Raw genomic sequence first — 18,821 nt, 5'->3', positions numbered from 1 at the left:
TGAGGTGGGTTGAGAGCCTCACCGGGGGTCGCACACACAGGAAGGTGTGACCCATGCCAACACCACCTCCTATAGCAACACAGAACCAGAAACCTGTGCCTTCCACACTGCACTGTGGCCTGGCACCTGGCTGGGGTCCCCGCATGCCCTTGTCTCCCCAGCCACTGCCAGGGCCATCAGCGGAGTGGGACCCAGCCTCCCCACCCTCCAGCCTTGAGGTCCCCAGGTCCCCCTATCCAGGCTGGGCCCCTGTGCCCACATCCCCCATCCCTGGCCTGAGTGACAGAGGGGGCAGTGGCTGCGCTTGAGGCCCTACCCCATTGAGGTTCAATGACACACCGTCTTTAGGATAATTTTTATGAGCAGACGAGAGCAGGGGTGTTTCTATTCAGTCCACTTTTCCTAGGGTTAATGAGTTCAGGTTGGTTTTCTGAATCCTAAAAAGGCCTTTTTGTGTGCACAGCAACTGCTTTATTCAGCCATAACCTGTGCCCAGCCTGGGTCAGCCATGGGAGAGGCTGGGGAGGGACTGTGACAGTGGGGTCAGAGGGGCTTGCAGTGGACGGGCAGCCAGGCCCCAGGCAAATGGTCCTGTGGGTGCCAGGGGGCACCTGCTGTGCTTGCCAGAGGCTGTAACAGCCCCTCAAGGGCAGGTGCCAGGCTGGGGCAGGGTTGTGGCCCAACGAGACAGCCCGGCACCTGCCCCCAGGCCAGGCAGGGGGGACAGACATTGCTCAAATCATCTCATGGATGAAAACAGAATGACAAATACTGACTCGGTGCTTGGAGGAAGCCCAGCGAGGGGGCTGCCTGAGGCTGGGAGCTCAGAAAGCCCACCTGGGAAGCGACAGGGGAGAGAAAGGTGGGCCCCGTGGGCCTGAGCAACGGCAGGTGCAAGGGTCCCGAGGTGAGTGGGCTCCACGTGGCTGAGGAAGACACAGAGCTAATGTCGGGGGTCAGCATGGGGCAGACAGGCTGGGAGGGTGCAGGGGCCAGAGCACGCCCTGAGGCTCAGGTGAGCCGGGCGGTTTGGTCTTTATCCCGACACCAGAAGCCCTTGGGGTGTTACAGGCAGAAGCTGCAAGGAAGAATGGAGCTGTGCATGGGAGAGTGGAGGAGGGCCAGGGAGACCCCAAGGGGATGCCCCTTAGGGGGCCAGGCCAGGGTGGGTGAGGCCTGAACCTGGCATGGAGGAAAGGGACCCCCTACGAGCGGTGCTGAGGATGAGTGGTCAGTTAGACTCTGGCCAGTGTCCAGTGAAATAAAAAACAAGTAACTCAAACTATGTAAAAAAGAAAATTCACGATGCAAATCTGCATATGTATATTAGAAGGTCTGAACTTGCAGACACTAGCCAGTGACAGGTGCCCTTTGAGGAGTGAGGCCATGCAGGGGACAGCTCGAGAAAGACAGGGCTCCAGGGTCAGCAGCCTGGACACCAGAGGTCACAGGATGGGGGATGAGGAGGGGGTTGGCGGGCCTATGGGAGCTGGTGAATGGGGCCTCCTGGGGGTGAGGGGGCATGCAGCGGGTGGAGGCTGAGGGGCAGATGCGGGTTTCAGGGAAGGAAGCTGTAGCAGGACCGAAGCCTTAGGCCTGGCCACAGCTGCCCTGGAAAGTGGGTTCTCCCTGGGGGAGTCTCCCTGCCATGGGGAGGGGGCCCACTAGGAGGCCCAGGGAACAGATGCCTTGCATCATGTCCACAGATGGGGTGCTAAAACAAGACGAATCTACATTCTCGTCCTGCTGGAGGCCATGAGTCTGGGCTCAAGGTGCAGGCTGGGTTGGTTCCTTCTGAGGCTGGGCCGGGATTGTTCCAGGCCTTTCTTGTGGCTTGTAGATGGCCACCTTCTCCCTGCGTCTCTTCACATTGTCTTCCTTCGACGCAGGTCTGTGTCCAAATGTCCCCTTTCTATGAGGATACTCGTCATGCTGGATGAGGGCCCACCTGCATAGCCTCATTTTAACTTGATGACCTCCGCAAAGACTCTGTCTCCAAATGAGGTCACACATGCTGAGGCCCTGGGGGTCAGGACTTCAACATATGGATTTGGGTAGGGACACAATTCAACTGGCAGCACTTACTGAAGATCACACGGCTGGTGGAGAAGGGACCTTGTGCAGCCTCTATTAATAGATTCTCATATTAAAAGAGAAGTCTCATGCAGAGAAGCAGAATTCCCTGTACACACACCTCAATCATTTCTCTCCCTTCTCGGCAGCAATGACTGTTATCGGTTTGTGCATCTCTCCAGATCTTTTCCTGTGGGGGCATATGCATAAATATATGTCCCGAGGAGGGGTGCAGTAGCAGGCTGTTTTTAAAATAAAATTTAAATCCCTGTTATGATGAAAAACCTGGCTAATGAAAATTACGTTTCAAAACAGACTGAGGCGTTTTCATGCTAACTATGGCGTTCTTTGTCTCATTTGCAATGGAAAAGTCCCTTGTTTCAAAAAAATACATTATTAAGAGGCCTTACAATACAAATCACATTTTCCAATTCAATAGCGTACAAGGTCAGCCAAGCAAAGACAATGTAAGCTAGCTTCAAAAGCATCTTGCTCAAGAGTGAAATTTGTTCGGAAGGGCAGCATTCTAATCCGAGCCGTGGGGTAGGCTGGTTGTGGCGTTGCTGAAATTTCAGCCTCCAAAATGAACCCCTTCGGTAATTGAGAACCTATTAAAGGAGCTTAAATGCAGTTTCAGATATTGCATTTCCTGATTAACAAGGATATAATTTCTTGAAGAAAGAAAGAAAAAAAGGATTCTGTTAATATCATTGGTTTTCCTGAATCGGCCCTTGTACAGGAAGAAAGGCCAGGGGCTGCTGGCCTCGGGGGAAGCTGATAGGGACACACTTGGGTGGGAAGAGGGTGTTGAGGGCCCGGCAGGGCAGAGGGAGGAAGCCCGGGAGAGTCTGTCTGGCCTGGCCACCTGAATTCTGTTTGGACCTCGAGACCAGCTGAAGCCACACCTCCCAGCCTGATAACCTTGGTCTCCACCTGCAGTCAGCCTCCCTGGTTGCAGGTGCTGAGCTAGAGCCATCTCTAGAACATGCCTCCTCCTCCTCTGTCTAAAAGCTCCTCTGTCATTGGAGACACATCCCCATGTGCCCTCCTGGTGGGCATCATCTGCAGCCCCTGGCACTGCTTTTGGCCCCCTGAGGCCATGGGCACCTGCCTCACATCTCTTCCTCCCTTCATGGAGTCTCATCTCCATCCCACGTCTGTGGGTGGCTGGTTCCCACCTTGGCTGCAGAACCCTTTAACTTCTCATTTCATCCCAATAATTAGGACACAATTTTGGCTGCTCTGACGCAGACCCACAGTAACAGTCATCGCAATGAGGTGGAAGTTGACTTTTCTGTGGGAGGGAGAGTTGGGGCCAGTGTGATGGCTCTGCCCAGGTTCCTTCTGGTGTGTGGCTCTGCCCTATCCCTAGGTGTGACCTTCATCGGCATGGTCCAACTGAGCTCACAGCAGGTCTGTATTTCTACCAGGGGAAGGAAAACAGGGGCTGTGTGTCCTCCTGGTGGCCACACTGCTGGCCACACCTAGCTGCAAGGGAGGTGGGGAAACCTTCTACCACCTCTGGACGGCACATGCCCAGCTAAGACAGGGCTTCGCCACAGTGAGAGAGGAGGGGAATGGAACCCAGGGGAAGCCTGCAGCATCCCCACACCTCCCCTCAGTTGACCACACCTATGGCGACACCTGTCTAGGAGGAATTTTCTCCTGCAATAACCCTCAGCCTCCAGTTGCTCAGTCTCTTCTCATGCTGGCCTTACCTCTGCAATTTGGTCTCAGAAATATCAATCACCCCATCCCACTTCCTTGCCCTGAAGAGCTGTTGGATTGGGCACCAGAACTGCCCTTGGACAAGCTATGGCTCCTTCCTCCCTCCATCCACCTCAGTGCCCTTCCCAAGCACGTTCATAGGAAGAGGCTCCTGGCTCCTACCTGCTCCTGCTCTGTGGGCAATGCCCCCTCACACCCTGCTTCTGCCCCAAGACAATGGAACTGCACCCTCAGCAGGAGGGCACCCCTGTGCCAAACACCCCGCCCGTCCCTGTCTCTCCTCTCTCCAGCTTCCCTCCCTAGCCCCATCTCCCTCTCTGTCTCTCTTGAGCCTTCAACCTCTTTTTTTTCTCTCATAAGTATGCAAACCTGCTCCACTGTCTCTCACCCTCCCTGGCCTCCCTTTGTTCATTTACTCTTTCAACGGATATTTTGTATGTGTGCCTACTACAGACCGGGCACTTCCATCTCACACCAAGATTTAAAAAAAAAAAAAAAAAAAGTAAATATTTTAATTTTTAAATAGAGCCGGAGCCTAGAAAAACAAAAACAAATTCCAAAGTGCTCTACACTGAACGGCATAAGGTGAAGCTTCTTTCTCCTTCTACCCTAGTCCCTCCCTCCCAAAGCAAAAATTATTATCAGATTTTTCAGCATTTTTTCTGGGGGAAAATGCATACGTGAATTTAAAGCACTCTGTTTTTATTTTTTCACTTAATTTGTAGAGACAGTTTCCCATCAACACAAAGTCATCTTTCTACTACATTCTCTTTCTGGCTGTAAGATGTTCCCATCTGTGGACACATCACAACGGATTCAGTCAACATCTAATGAGGGGCATGCTGGGACTCCTGGCATTTGCTACCCTCCTACCCCAAGCATGAATGTCACCAGTGGGATCCCGGGGGTCATATTCGGCCCACTCTGGGCCAAGGGCACCCTGATGGCTCTGTTTGTGTTCACCTCTCCATCCCCAGCCCCAGTCCTGCACCTGGCTCATAGCAGGTCCTTGGAAATGCTTGAGAATGAAGCTTCACAAGCTACTTGCTATATTCTTTCATTTAATCCTTTTGGCAGTGTTTTAGTGTTTTGAGATAGGGAAGTGTCATGCCCTCGCTTCAGAGGAGGGGACACCAAGGCCCCTTGTCTCTCCCTGTCCACCCAGTGGCTTTCCTTTCAGCTCACACCCTCCCCACAGCCACCCATGCTCTGAGGACATCCCATCCTTCCTGCAGGCCACACCTGTGACTGCCCCTGGACATTCACCCTGGCCAAGGAAGCCACCGTCCACCAGGAAAACACTTCACTGCACTCCCCAGTAGCCAGTTGCCCAGTCCAGGGAGTTTTGCCTTTTGTGGGCTCTCCAAGCTGTCCACTTCCCCCAGCCCTCCCACTCTTCCAGATGCACCACAGCTTTGGGTGAAGCCATCAATCCTGGCCACCACTACCCGGCCTCCCTGAGGGTTAGCACTCTGCCAGGTACCCCACAGTGTGACATGTGACATGCCCACTTTAAAGATGAACCCCTGGGAACCCCTCCTTGTGGCTAAGATCTGGAATACTACCAGTCTTATTGAAACTTCCTGTCCCATCCCCAGGGGTAACTTCAGTCCTGAAGTTTGGACAAGTCATTCCCTTGAATGATTATGATGGACCACAGAGTCTACAGTGTCTACCTTTAAATATATTTCTTTTCTTGTTTGTAAGAGCCTCTGTTGGTGGCTGAACTGTATTCTCCCCAAATTCATATGTTAGAGCCATAACCCCCTGTACCTCAGAGCATGACTGTATTTGGAGACAGGGCTTTTAAGGAGCTGATTAAGTCAAAATGAGGCCATTAGAGTGGGCCCTAATCCAGTCTGACTGGTGTCCCTGTAAGAAGAGGAAATTTGGACACACAGAGAGACACCACTGATGTGTACCCACAGAATAATGGCCGTAGAGGGCACAGCTAGAAGACGGCCACCTGAAAGCCAGGGAGGGCAGGCTCTGCAGAAACCAACCCTGCAGACACCTTGATCTCTGACTTCCAGCCTCCAGAGCTGGGCAAGAAAGAATTTCCTATTTGTGTGAAGCCAGAGAGTCTGTGTTCTTTGTTATGGCAGCCATAGAAAGCAAATACAGACCCCCCATCCAGTTCATCTCCAAGTCCTGACAGTTCCACCTCCACACGCACAGGGGAAGAGTCTCACCTCTCTCTAACCCTACAGATATAACCAAGCCACTGTCACCACCTCCCATGGATGCATTTCCATTCAGCAACCAGAGAGCCTTTTTGAGCCTGAAAACCTGCCTCTGGCTTTCCAAAGCCCTTAAGCTTGGCTGTGACCCTCTTTGTGGCCTGCTCATACCATCCTCTTGTCCCGTTACTCTCTAGCAGCCATCCCGACTTTCCTTCAGTTGGTTCCTCTCATCCTGGATCTTCTAGCACTGGCTCCTTTTCATCTCTTAGGACTGGGCTGCAATGTGGCCTACTCGGAGAAGCCTTCCAGATACGCCCCATCTAACAGCCCACCTCCCTGGTCACTCTCCCCACTCCCTTTCTCCTCTCCTCTCACAGTACTTGTCACCATCTGCCATTGTCTTGTGTTTTTTTGTTTTGTTTTGTTTTGAGTCAGAGTCTCACTCTGTCACCCAGGATGGAGTACAGTGGTGCGATCTCAGCTCACTGGAACCTGTCGCCAGGGTTCGAGCGATTCTCCTGCCTCAGCCTCCCAAGTAGCTTGGATTACAGGCGCCCACCACCATGCCAGGTTAATTTTTGTATTTTTAGTAGAAATGGGGTTTCACCATGTTGGCCAGGCTGGTCTCGAACTCCTGACCTCAAGTGATCCACCTGCCTCGGCCTCCCAAAGGGCTGGGATTACAGGCGTGAGCCACCGCACCTGGCCTTTGGTGTGTTTGTTTTCTAATCTGTATGTCCTACCTCTGCCCCATCCCACCAACTAGATTGCAAGTCCCATGAGGTCTACGCCAGGCTCATTTTGTTCCCTGTTATATCCCTGGGGTGTAGAACAGTGCCAGGCACGTAGTCGGCACCCACTGAATGCTTGTTGAAGAACTGAGTACTTGAATGAAGAGACATTCTCACCACTGATTTGAAGTTATAGGACGTTATCTACAAACATAGTAAAGACATGCTTACTCATTTAAGCTCTCCTAAATTAGAATTTGAAGTAGAGAGAGAAAGAAGTTTGTCTTTGTATTTAAGCAGAACAAAAAAAAAAAGAACTTTCTAAGCAAATTATCTATGTAAACAGGGAATATGTTTCACCCACTTAATAATGAAGTCCAGCAGCTCTGGTCTCAAACACTCTTAGAAGCTCTTTAGCAATAAATATGCAAATTACAAATTATTCCATGTTCTTGTTGAAGCTCTTACAGGGCTCTAGAGATTCAGGGGCCCAACCTCTCTTCCTTAGGGCCCCGTCAGCAACAATAATGAATGTCCTGGGTGGCAGTGGACATGACTCTTTATATGGGACCGGAATTCCAACTTTTCTGGAAGTCAGGCTTCCCCTAACCACCATCAGAGGCAGAAATGCACGTCTCTGAATTTGCCTAAGGCAGCATTTACAGTCCCTGAAAGGTTGGGGGTGGGGTTTCCTAGCAAAATGCAGCTAGCCACTCAATCATGTAGGTTATGATCTTCTCAGAGATTTTGATGGTTACCTTGAAGTGATTTCCTGCAAGAGGCAGACGGAAATGCAAAAGTATTGCAAGACTGTGGGAGAAAAAACAAATCCAAATGCTGATCATCATAAAAGCCCAGGTACTTTCACTCACTGGCAAGTTGGTCTTAATTTCAGTCTGTGGGTTGCTGTTAAGGAAATTGGAGTCCATCAGAATTTGGTTAAAGCTGATGGGCCAAACAGTAGACTTCAGTTTCAAACTATCTAGAAACCACACCCAACCACGAAAAACACATGTTAAAGCAACTCTAATTGTACATTTCAAAGAACAAGTAATTTTGTTTTACTGTGGTCACTGGTAATTCCAGGCTAAATACAGCCATGTCGTGCTCTCCTGTATCTACACATACTTTTGGAAAAGAGTAGGGTTGGGTGTGAGCTATTGCTTTTCCTCCCTCTTTCTATATGATTTAATATTGAGGCTTGGGGGAGGCAGCTCAGATTTTGTTTTTAATGCACATTGAGCTCTAGGGGTAGTGAACAACAGGGGTGTACAGCACATATACTATTTAGCCAACTGTTCAGAGGGCATGGTCTCAAACTTTGTAGGCATATAGGTTAGCTGCTTTGGTTGTAAGCAACAGAAGCAACATCTGACTCATGTAAGCTAAAAAGGGACTTCTTGCACGGGCATGGATCCAAGGGATGCTCTGGGAGTGCAGTTGGTGGGAACCACTCTGCACTTCCTCCAGGACACTCCGTGGGTAGAATGTGCTTAGCTTCTGGTCACTGCCCTTAAAGTTCAAAGTCCTGGAGCAAGCATCCCATGAGCCTATCTGAAGACTGACACCTCAGGTGGAGATGAGGCACCTTGACTGACAAGTCCTCTAGGACTGGATTCAATGAAATTCTGCTATAGCAAAAGAAGGAGGAATGGAGCCCAGGCAGGCAAAACTGGTACCTGTCCACTGCAGTTTTGTTTCTAGCAGAGAAGGACTTGAGATGGGGGAGAGGAGAGAGCAGATTGCTCAGGGCAAAGGCTCCACGGCTAATGGCACTAACAAGTAGCCCAATGCATCTCCCTGGCTTTGGTAAAGGATCCAACCTTCCCTGGCTCTTCTCTGTGATGAGCAAGAGGTCTTCTTGCCTCTGAGACAACCATGTGAACAGACTGTTAGCACCTCAGGGCCTCCAGGGAGCAGTGAGTTCTGGCCTTATTGGGTCTGGCCTTTCACGCATTCTGGATGTTTCCTGAGCAGCCATGAGTCCACCAGGCGGCAGTCTTCCCAGGCTTCTTCTTCTTCAGAAGCACCCTAGCCCAGTGGCGTCCATTTCTTCAGGTGTCAAGTGGTGATAAATAGCAGTACCTAAACCACAAGACAGTTGTGTAGAAATAATATAATGCTCCTACAGTATTTCATAAGGGCAAGTGCCCAATGGACGTTACGTATTGCTGACATTGATCCACCCACAGCTACAGTGTTGCCTCAGTCACACTAGTGGGGTTCCAGTTCCCTGTTCTGAAGCCCCATCCACAAGACTGAGGGCACCTTTGGCAAGCACCTCTCCTCACAGCAGGGAGGGCACAGGGCCTTATCTAAACATCTGGATGTTTGGGGCCCTGATGTTCCCCAAATCCATTCCCAGGAACATCGGTCTGCCTAAGAGCATCTGGACTACCCAGGATCCCCAGTTCTGTAGGTGATCCCACTTCTGACACCAGGACCAAGTCCTGCAGCCAGGTCAGGTTTCACTTCGCCAACCTCAACCTCTGTTACATTTCTAACCAGCCTCTCTTGCTGAAGTCCTAGCAAATTCAGGAGGTTACAAAACTGTGAAGCTGCAAACCCAGCTCTTTTCCTTGAACCCCCAGCCTCAGATGGAACTGATCCTATAGAAAATACAGAGAAAAACATAGAGACAAAGAAAGAATTTTCTCATAATCCCCCCCTCCAAGATGTAACTGCTCATTTCATATATTTTCTTTTTTTATTTAAAAAAAGGATGCCTCCTCTATGAAAACATAATTAGAATCAAATATACTATATTGTGTTTCTTTTTAATTTTTTTACAAATTATTATTATTTTTATTTTTTGTAGAGACAGGGTTTCCCTTTGTTGCCCAGGCTCATCTTGAACTTCTGAACTCAAGTGATTCTCCCACTTTGGCCTCCCAAAATGTTGGGATTACAGGCATGGGCCACTGTGCCTGGCTCATTGTGTTTCTTGTTCTAACATTATGTCATAAATATCCTCCCATGTCAGTCAATTTTTTTTTGGATATATAATTTTTTATGTATGCATAATTCCCTCAAGATGTATTTAAGTCATTGCCTATTGGTGGGTATTTAAATTTTGGCCTCCTGACCTCCCTTCCCTCTCTGGAACCCTGGATATGGTTTGGCCCTGTGCCAGTCACCTTTCAACTGTTGGATGATCACATTACTTCTCAAATTCCATTCCCCAGAAACACCTGGTGCCATCCCACCCACCAGAGTGGGCCCTTTGGATACAACACTAGGCATTTTGGGCAGAATTGCAACCCTGCAAAATATATGCTGAAGTCCTAACTCTAGTACCTCAGATTGTGACCTTATTTGGAAATAAGGTCACTGCAGGTGTAACTAATTAAAATAAGGTCCTACTGGAGCAGGGTGAGCCCTAAATCCAATATGACTGGTGTACTTATTAGAAAAGGAGATGAGACACAGTGATAGAGACACACAGGGAGAAGAGGTCCACATGGCAATGGAGGTAGGAACTGAAGTGATGGGTTTAAAGCCAAGGAATGCCAAGGACTGCTGGCAAATACCAGAAGGTGGAAGAGGCAAAGAAGATTCCCTTCTACAGGCTTCAGAAGGAGCATGGCCCCACTGATACCTTGATTTTGGATGTCTGTTGTTCCAAGCCCCCCACTTTATAGTACTTTGTTATGACAGCCCCAGGAAACAAACACAAACTCCCCAAATCCCCACTTCCCAGAAACACCTAGTACCATCCTAGCCACCAGAGTGGGCCCTTTGGATACATCCCCAGGCAAAAGCAACCTGAGTCCCCTTGCACCTCTGGAAGCAGGAATTTGGGCTTCTCACCTCTTTACCATTCTCTATACCCCCATCTTCCTCTGACCCATCCAGACACCATTTCTGTCTCTTTCTCCCCAGCCAAGCTCCTGATATCCCAGAAGGAGAAGGTGGCCTTGTAGCCACCCAGAAGAAGAAATGTAGCAGGTCCAAAGGCTGGAATCTGTAGGGCAGTGTCCTGTCACCTTCATAAATGGTATGAGTGACATCTACTGAGGACTTGCTCTATGTCTGCTCTGCAGTGAGCTTCCCACATGGACACTCTTTTCTACTCAAGCAGCCCCATGGGTTAAACATCATTTTGCAAAGGAGGAAACTGAGGTGTAGAGGGATTAAGTGGTGGGCCAATCAATGGAGCAGCTGGCATGTGAGCCTGGGCAATTGAATTCCAGAGCCCAGCCCATTCTGCAGTCTTTGCAGATGAACAATTAGGATCCTTCTCTCTTCAGCAACTCTCAGATTAACATTTAATTGGGGTTTTAAAAAGTTGTTCTTGCTAGCATGTCTGTGGTCTCCTACTGCAATCTTCCCCATTAAGCCATGTTATATAAACAGTCAGCTCAGATGCTTCAGAGTGTGTGTGTCTCCTGGTGCCCAGATTTTGCTTTAATTCATGGTGCTTTCAAAGGCATCAGGGCAGGGAGGTATTTGCATGAACTTGGAGCTGAACTTTCACTGGAGGGTGGCAGTTGAGGCATGAAGCTTGGTGGTCCACAAATCTGGGTTGCTGGGCTTGCTGGCTGGATGACTTGAGTGCCTGGTATCTGATATGGTTTGGCTGTGTCCCCACTCAAATTTCATCTTGAATTGTAACTCCCACAATTCCCAGGTGTCATGGGAAGAGCCTGGTGGGAGGTAATTGAATCACGGGGGCGGGTCTTTCCTGTGCTGTTCTTGAGATAGTGAATAAGTCTCACGAGATCTGAGAGTTTTTAATAAAAGGAGTTTCCCTGCACAAGTTCTCTCTCTTTGCCTGTTGCCATCCTTTTAAGACGTGACTTGCTCCTCCTTGCTTTCTGCCATGATTGTGAGGCCTCCCCAGCCATGTGGAACTGTTAAGTCCATTAAACCTCTTTCTTTTGTAAATAGCCCAGTCTTGGGTATGTCTTTATCAGCAGGGTGAAAACGGGGTAATACAATGTCCATGGCATAGAGAGGTTGTGAGGATGAAATGAAGTAATGTGCTAGCACAGTGTTCTAGCTGTCTTTTTTCTCTGAGGTAAGTTGGTCTTTCCCCCTCTCCCTGACTCTTTCCCTTCCTCTCCTTCTCCCTTTCCCTCTCCCTCTGTTACATACACACCCCCACACCCCCACACACACACCCCAACACACACACAAAGTGGTAATTTATGGTAGGTATATCTGACCATCTGTTCTCCCCTCTGGGGAATATACACACTTGCTAATAGCCCATGCACCCTTTGCACAGGTTTCAATGGAGTGAACATGAAAGAGAAGAGAAACAGTAACTTCTGTTTCAGGAAGCTTGGGTGAACAAACAGCAAGCTGAAAAAAAATTGCAACATATACAAGAGACATCTACTTTTCTTAATATAAAGAGCACTTACAAATCAATAAGAAAAATGGTTGGAACGTCCAATATGATGACAGCAGAAAGATGTGACCAGGCAGTTCATTGGAAAAGCAATATGAGAGGTCTATAAAACACAAATATTTGATTCTCCTTGCTCATAATTATAGGAATCCAAATCAAAACTACCAAGCATTGCCACTGGCACGATTTTTAAGAAGTAATAATAGCAAGGGTTAGTGAAGATGTAAGAAATGAGTGCTCTCCTAGGTCACCAATGGGGGTGGTGCTGGTACAACTCATTTGGAAAAAAAGCTGGCGGGAGAACTTAGCAAACACACTTCGCCACGGCAATTCCACTGCTAGGCATTTCCACTAAAATCTGCAGGTGAAGGGGAGGCTGGCAGCAGGGAACAGAGTTCTAGACAGAAGAAACAGCCTATGCGTGCATATGGAGGTTGTGGTGGAAAGGAACGCAGCTGATGGACAGGCTGGTGGGCTCTGAGTGACTGCTTCATGGTGGTGCTTCCAGCCCAGCAGCCACTATCCTCCCTAAGAAGAAAGAGAGGTTATCTGTGAAGTGTGTGGAGACAACTGTCACATGGGGATCAAGGAGCATGGGGAGGGGAGAGCACAGAGAGAGTGAACATGGCTGAGACTGTGTCCATAAATCAAGAGAGATGCCAGCTGATGTGATTTACATCTTGACAGCATGCAAGGGTTTTAAATCTCAAACTGCCCCCTGAAGTGGTTGGCATCCTCGATTAGATGTTGGCATTGGTGGTTGGGGGAAGAGATGAGGACAATGGAGCAGAGGACTGGCAGAGGGGAGGTGGCCGGGGAGGCCCTGGAGGAGCTGAGGAGGGCCTCGGTGGCAGGGCCCTTCAGTGCAGCTGTGACTGGGGTTCCCGTCTGCCGCTGTTTATACTATGTTGGATATATGAGCGATTACTGAGTACCTACTGTGTGCCAGGCACTGTTCTAGGGACTGGGGAAAGAACTGTCGATAAAACAGGCCAGGCCTTCTTCTTGTGCAGCCTACTTTGTAGTGAGGAACAGACTGTAAACAGGGAAACGGGTAATGATAGGCCACGGTGTATGGAGAGTGAGGGGTGCCATGCAGAAAGGCAGAGCGGGGTACTGGGAAAGACTGTGTGCACATGTGTGAGTGTGCATGAGTGTGCGTGTGAGTGTGCATGTGTGTGTGCGCACCGTGTGTGTGCATGTGCATGCATGCGTGTGTGTGTGTGTGTGGGGGGGGAGTCAATGAGTCAATTTTAGCCTTCCTTTAGCCTTGTGGGAGGGCCTCTCAGAGAAGGTAACATCTGAGTAGATACCTGAGTGGAAGAAGGAGCCAGAAGAATGTTCCAGGCAGAGGGAAGAGGGCGTGAAGGCCCCGAGGGAGTTGTGCTGCCTATGTGGAGGCCACGCCAGGAGCTGCCCAGGTAGTTGGTGCTGAGTGAGGAAGCAGGCAGGACCAGGGCGGGCAGGGTGCTGTGGGCCATGTCAGGGCCTTTGGGTTGGACTTTACTCAGGGGTACTAAAATTCTTCTCGTTTCCCTGATGATGAAACTGAAGACAACACTATGATATCAATGGGCACAGACGGTACCTCTAGCTTTGCCTGTCAATGTTTCCAGTTTGCAAATGAGTCTTAGCTATACCCTTGCCTAGCTCTTCTTGGGCAAGTCACCTACTTCTCTGGGCCTCAGTTTCTTCATCTGTCAAACGGGAGTGAAAACCTCCACCTTCCAAGAGTGTTGTAAGACGGGACTAACAACTCACCTCAAATGCTGCTGTAAGTCAGGAGCTGAGCCTGGGCCCTGGTGGACACAGAGGGCGCTCAGTAAGTACAGCCCATCACTGTCACTGTCATTATTATCAGGCTCTGAATGGGGGCAGGGAGAAGTGAGGGATCAAAACAGCCATTGATAGCACACGTGCTGGCTTAAGGTTAGAGACTTTCAGGGCTGGAAGCAAATCCGGGCCAAGTCCTAGCCAGTGCTACTCGCATCATCCAGCTAGATTCTTGGATGCTTCCAGTGATGGGGAATTCACTACTTCTAGAGGCATCTTATTCTTACCCTGCTTTACATCCTTCAGTGAACACTCCATTGCTCTTAATATAAAGTCCAACTCTTTTCTGAGGCCCCACAACCCTCCAGGAACCAGCCCTTGCCAACCCCTGACCTTGTCCACTGTCCACTGTCCACCCCTTGGTCCCTCACTCTCTTTTCTTTTGCATCTAAGCTTTGCACATACTAGTACTTCCGCCAGGAATTCTGTCTGTTCTGCCTCCTCCTCATTCAGTTAGCCCCTCCCCTTTTTTCAAGTTCCAGGTTACATATCACCTTTCTAGGGAGGCCTTCTTGAACCTCCCAGCCTGGGCTAGATACCCCTAAAACTGCTTGGTAAAGTGCTCATCAGTCTTGTAATTAGTTGCTCATTTAAGATTTAGTTGCCCTGTTTTCCATGAAGGTGGGGAGCTGTCTGATTGGTCCTTCTGTCTTCCGCACCTCACACCAGTGAGTGGCACATACACAGGAGGGCACGCAATACACGTCCACTGAATTGAGACTCTGTCAGTGCCTCTCTGCTAGACAATTCTTCTTTTTTTTTTTTTTTTTGTCTCGCTCTGTTGCCCAGGCTGGAGTGCAGTTGTGCAATCTTGGCCCACTGCAACCTCGGCCCACTGCAACCTCCACCTCCCAGGTTCAAGCAATTCTCCTGCCTCAGCCTCCCAAGTAGCTGGGATTACAGGTGCCTGGCACCACACCCAGCTAATTTTTTATTTTTAGTAGAGACAGGGTTTCACCATGTTGGTCAGGCTGGTCTTGAACTCCTGACCTCAGGTGATCTGCCCACTTTGGCCTCCCAAAGTACTGGGATTAAAGGCGTGAGCCACCATGCCCAGCCCAATTCTTCCTTTTAGCAAGCTCACCCTACTCCAGCAGTGAGCGCTGTCATCATCCCCATTCTGCAGATAAGGAAATTGATGATGGTAGCACTGGCAGCGGGGCTGGGGCAGAATGACAGGAGACAGCAGCAAGAAGGGTGGAGCCTGGCCCTGCACGGTGTCAGGGTTAAACCCAAACAATTATGAATTTTGTTGCTGTTGGTATCATTTTAATAGTCAAGGTGTTCTCATGGGGAAGAAAATACAGCACCTGCCGAAAGGAGACAGATGCTAACTGACGTGTCCAAGCTCAAGCTGAAATGGCAAGTTCCTGAGAGCAGGGGCCCTGACACTTTCTTCCCCAGGTCTGGGGACTTTAGAGCAGCATCTGACTCCCTGCAGAGACAGCACAGAGGGTTCACCAGGTTCTCAGTGCTAAGTCCTGGCCATATACCATCTCGTTGAAAACTTCCAGCACTCCCTGAGGTCACAGCTATCACCATTCCCAACACACTGATTGGGCCACATGCCCAGGGAAGCTGTGTGGGTCCAGGTGACAGAACAGGAAGGTAACAAAGCCAGGGTGGGAACCAGGTCTGCCTAATTCCAAAACCACCCTCTGTGCCGACTTCAGAATTCACTTCCTTCTCAAGAGCCCCCCAACTCAGCTTAGCTGCCCTCAAACTCAAACCAATTTTAATGGCTTCTCCTTCCCTTTGCATTGGGCTATTGATCTTCATTTTCCAGGCTGGTTTTGGCGGTGAATCACTGTATCTTGGAAGTTTTATCAGGGGCTCATTCTGGCTTTAAGCTTTCATTAGCATAGTTAACTTCCAATACATTGCAAAAATATTTCTTCACATGTAGCTTCTAACTGCTTTGCCATCCAGATGGTTTTGAAATCAAGGAAGCTGCTGTATTTGCCTGGAGCTGGTTGTTTTGAATTTTGAGATTACAGCCTTGGTCAGAAGATAAGTGGCACAGCTGGCCACAATGATTCCTCTTCGAGGAGCACATCACACAGCAGCAAGAGGAAGTCTCCACTGATAAATTTTGTTTGTTTGTTTTGAATAACTAATACGATTACAGGTCTCTCTATTCACATTAGATTTTTGGATGAGTGTATTTAAGTAATTTTCTTCTTAGTTTTTATTCTGGGTTTCAAAGCAGAGCTCCACATCAACAACTAATTTATTATGGAATAGCCTGTGATTTTTGACCTAGTTAATCTGACTCTAAATGATAACTTGCCATGGCAAAGTATATGGCGAGAGATAAAAGCAGAGCTGAAGTTAGAAAAAAAAATACAAGTGCGAAAAAAAAGCAGCAGCAATGGTTTCTCATTTCCCGCCCCCCCCCCCCCGCCGCCAGCATGAATTGTTGAGTAATGAGATTTTTAAAAGCCAGAAATTGCTGTGGAGTGAACCAACACTGGCAGCTGGAGAACTGGCACCAGACACATCTGGCCTGACAGTGTTTGAAGGAAGGTTCGCTGCAGTGGGTGACTACCCATACGGCAGCCTGGCTTCTGCGGCTGCCATGCGGACATGTTCAGATACAAGAGGGAGGGAGAGCAAATGGGAAAAATCAACGTCCAAATTAGAAACTACCTAAGCTATGTTGTTTTTCTGGGGGCCCCACTGTGCCTTTGATTTCCTGATCGTTCAGAGCAACAATAACAAAATCCGTCTAACCCAGTGATTTTAACAGATTCATCTGAAAACTACCTGTTGGGTTTGATCTGTTCATACCAGTGATTCTCAAGCGGGGGCCACTTTATCCCCTGGAGACATGTGGTCATATCTGGAGACATTTTCAGTTATCATAACTAGGAGGAGGTGCTACTGGCATCTATAGGAAGAGGGCAGGGATGCTGCTAAGCACCCCAAAATGCACAGGACGGGCCCCTCATCCCCAACAAAGAGTCATCTGGTGCCAAATGTCAATAGCAGCGAGGTTAAGAACCCCTAACGTGTGTGTACTCAATCTGAATTCCCTTGGTTGGGTGGCTGGTGTGCCATTATATATATAGTTTCTGGAACCTGGAGACATGAAGTTCAGGCATGCCCAGCTCAGGCACCTAAATTATGTAAGTAGCTGAAGGATTAACTGGGTCCTGTTTCCTTTTACTAAAGCAAAAGGATCTCATCACCTAGTGATGCAGCCAGTGGTGAAAAGAGCTTTTCAAAGAAGGGTTCAGTGGAAAATAGTGCCCGGTGTAGAGCTGGGAGCTGCAGTGGCAGGCTGAATGGCATCCTCCCCCTTTCTGGTGGCTGTGTCTGAATTGAGGGCAGGCGGCCCCCTTCTCTCGTCAGCCCCCCCGGGCACTCTTGGCTTCTCTGCTGTTGAATCTGTCTGACTTGCTGTGGTGAAAGGTCACCGAGGAGCTGGGCAGCAACACTCCCCAAGAGCCAGCTACGGCTCTACGCTCACAGTGATTTCATTGGCATGACGGGAAGCTCCAGCCTGCCAAAGACAACAGCCCTGTGCTGTGACTGAGACTGCAGGTTCCTGGGGCATGTGTCCCACCACTCTAGACTGTTCCATTCCCACTGGGTGCAACGGCCTGGAGGAGGCGGATGAGAGCAGATGGATACCCGGTTTCCCCATCCTGTCCTCCCTGTCTCAGCACCCAGCAGAGGTGCGCTTCCACAGCTGGCCCCCTTGTCACCCTTTCCAGTTCGCATTTTCCCGCCCTTTCTAAAGAACCAGCAGGGCTGAGGTGGTCTATTTTCACGCTGATGATCAACTAACTCTGTGGCCAAGGACAGCTGTGTGACCTCTAGCTCCCAGACTGGCAGGGGAAGCGGCCCCTGGATGAATGTCCCTTTCGACAGGTGCATCTGCAACTCTTCAAGCTGCGGAGGCACCTTCCTTGACCCTCCTTCAGACCCCTGCCAGTTCTTCTCAAAACAGCTTGCTTAGAAATTTGGGGGCTGAGAAGAAAAGACTGTGATTGAAGAGCTCCTCGAAGTGACTTAGGCTTTGCTCCTCGCCTATACATGGAGCAGAGCGTGCTCTGTGGGGACCGCGCAGCCCCTCTTCACCCTGGGGTTCTCGGCTGCCATTCCCTGAACACGAGCTCAGTGCAGGCGGCAAGTGGAGTGCTCCTCCTGCACACGCTCTCGTAATCTTCACAATCATCCCAGACGGAGGAGGGGATTTTGTGAGCCCATTTAACAGGAAAGAAAGTCAAGGCTGAGAGAGCCGATGGCCATGCTTACCTAAAGCCAGACGGGTTGATACGCTGTTGATCTGGGCTTCCCAGCCAGGTGGTCTAACTCTAGGGCCAGAATTCTTAGCCCTTCATAATGTGAGGGTGCTTGGGGATGAGCCCCCAGCTGGGCACACGTCAACTGTGGTTACTGTCATTTTTGTCAGTGGTGACTGGGCCCCCGTGATGGCACACTCCAGTCAGCTGGCCTTTGTACAGTTTTGTCTACCCTACTCCCCACCCCCATGAAGAGCCACCAGGGAACCCCTTAGTCCTGGAGAAGGCATTGCCTACTCTACCAGGGGTTCCTGAAACCCCTTGGTCCCCTTTGTCAGGCCTGCTGGGCACAACTCGAGCCTGGGGTCACTGCGCGCTCCCTAGCTTCTCCCCGAGTCCGGCTGCAGGACGAAGCCCCGACCCCGCACAGGTCAGGATTCTGTGGGCAAAAACAACCCCAGTAACCTTGGTCTGAGGAGCCGGGCTTGTCCCGCACCATGGGGGTCTCAGTGGGCCTGGGATCCTCCTGCATCTTCTTGGAGGCCCCGTTCCCACTGGGCCCGGCACAAAGGGCAGCTCTGGGTACCTACAGGCCAGGCCCCGACTGGCGCAGAGTGTGCAGGGGCGCTCATATTGCGCAGTGACGCGACTCCTTCCCGCAGGGCCC

General features: G+C 49.9%; 1 protein-coding gene across 1 annotated transcript in view; it reads right to left on the bottom strand.

Moving 5' to 3' along the window:
* Window positions 1-18,821, bottom strand: part of APCDD1L (APC down-regulated 1 like) — a 56,692-nt gene that overhangs the window by 36,959 nt on the left and 912 nt on the right. The gene's annotated exons all lie outside the window — the stretch shown is intronic.

The sequence above is a fragment of the Nomascus leucogenys genome, chromosome 13 (assembly GCF_006542625.1).
Source record: "Nomascus leucogenys isolate Asia chromosome 13, Asia_NLE_v1, whole genome shotgun sequence".
Classification (NCBI taxonomy): domain Eukaryota; kingdom Metazoa; phylum Chordata; class Mammalia; order Primates; family Hylobatidae; genus Nomascus; species Nomascus leucogenys.
This window is presented reverse-complemented; position numbering and strand designations above follow the sequence as displayed.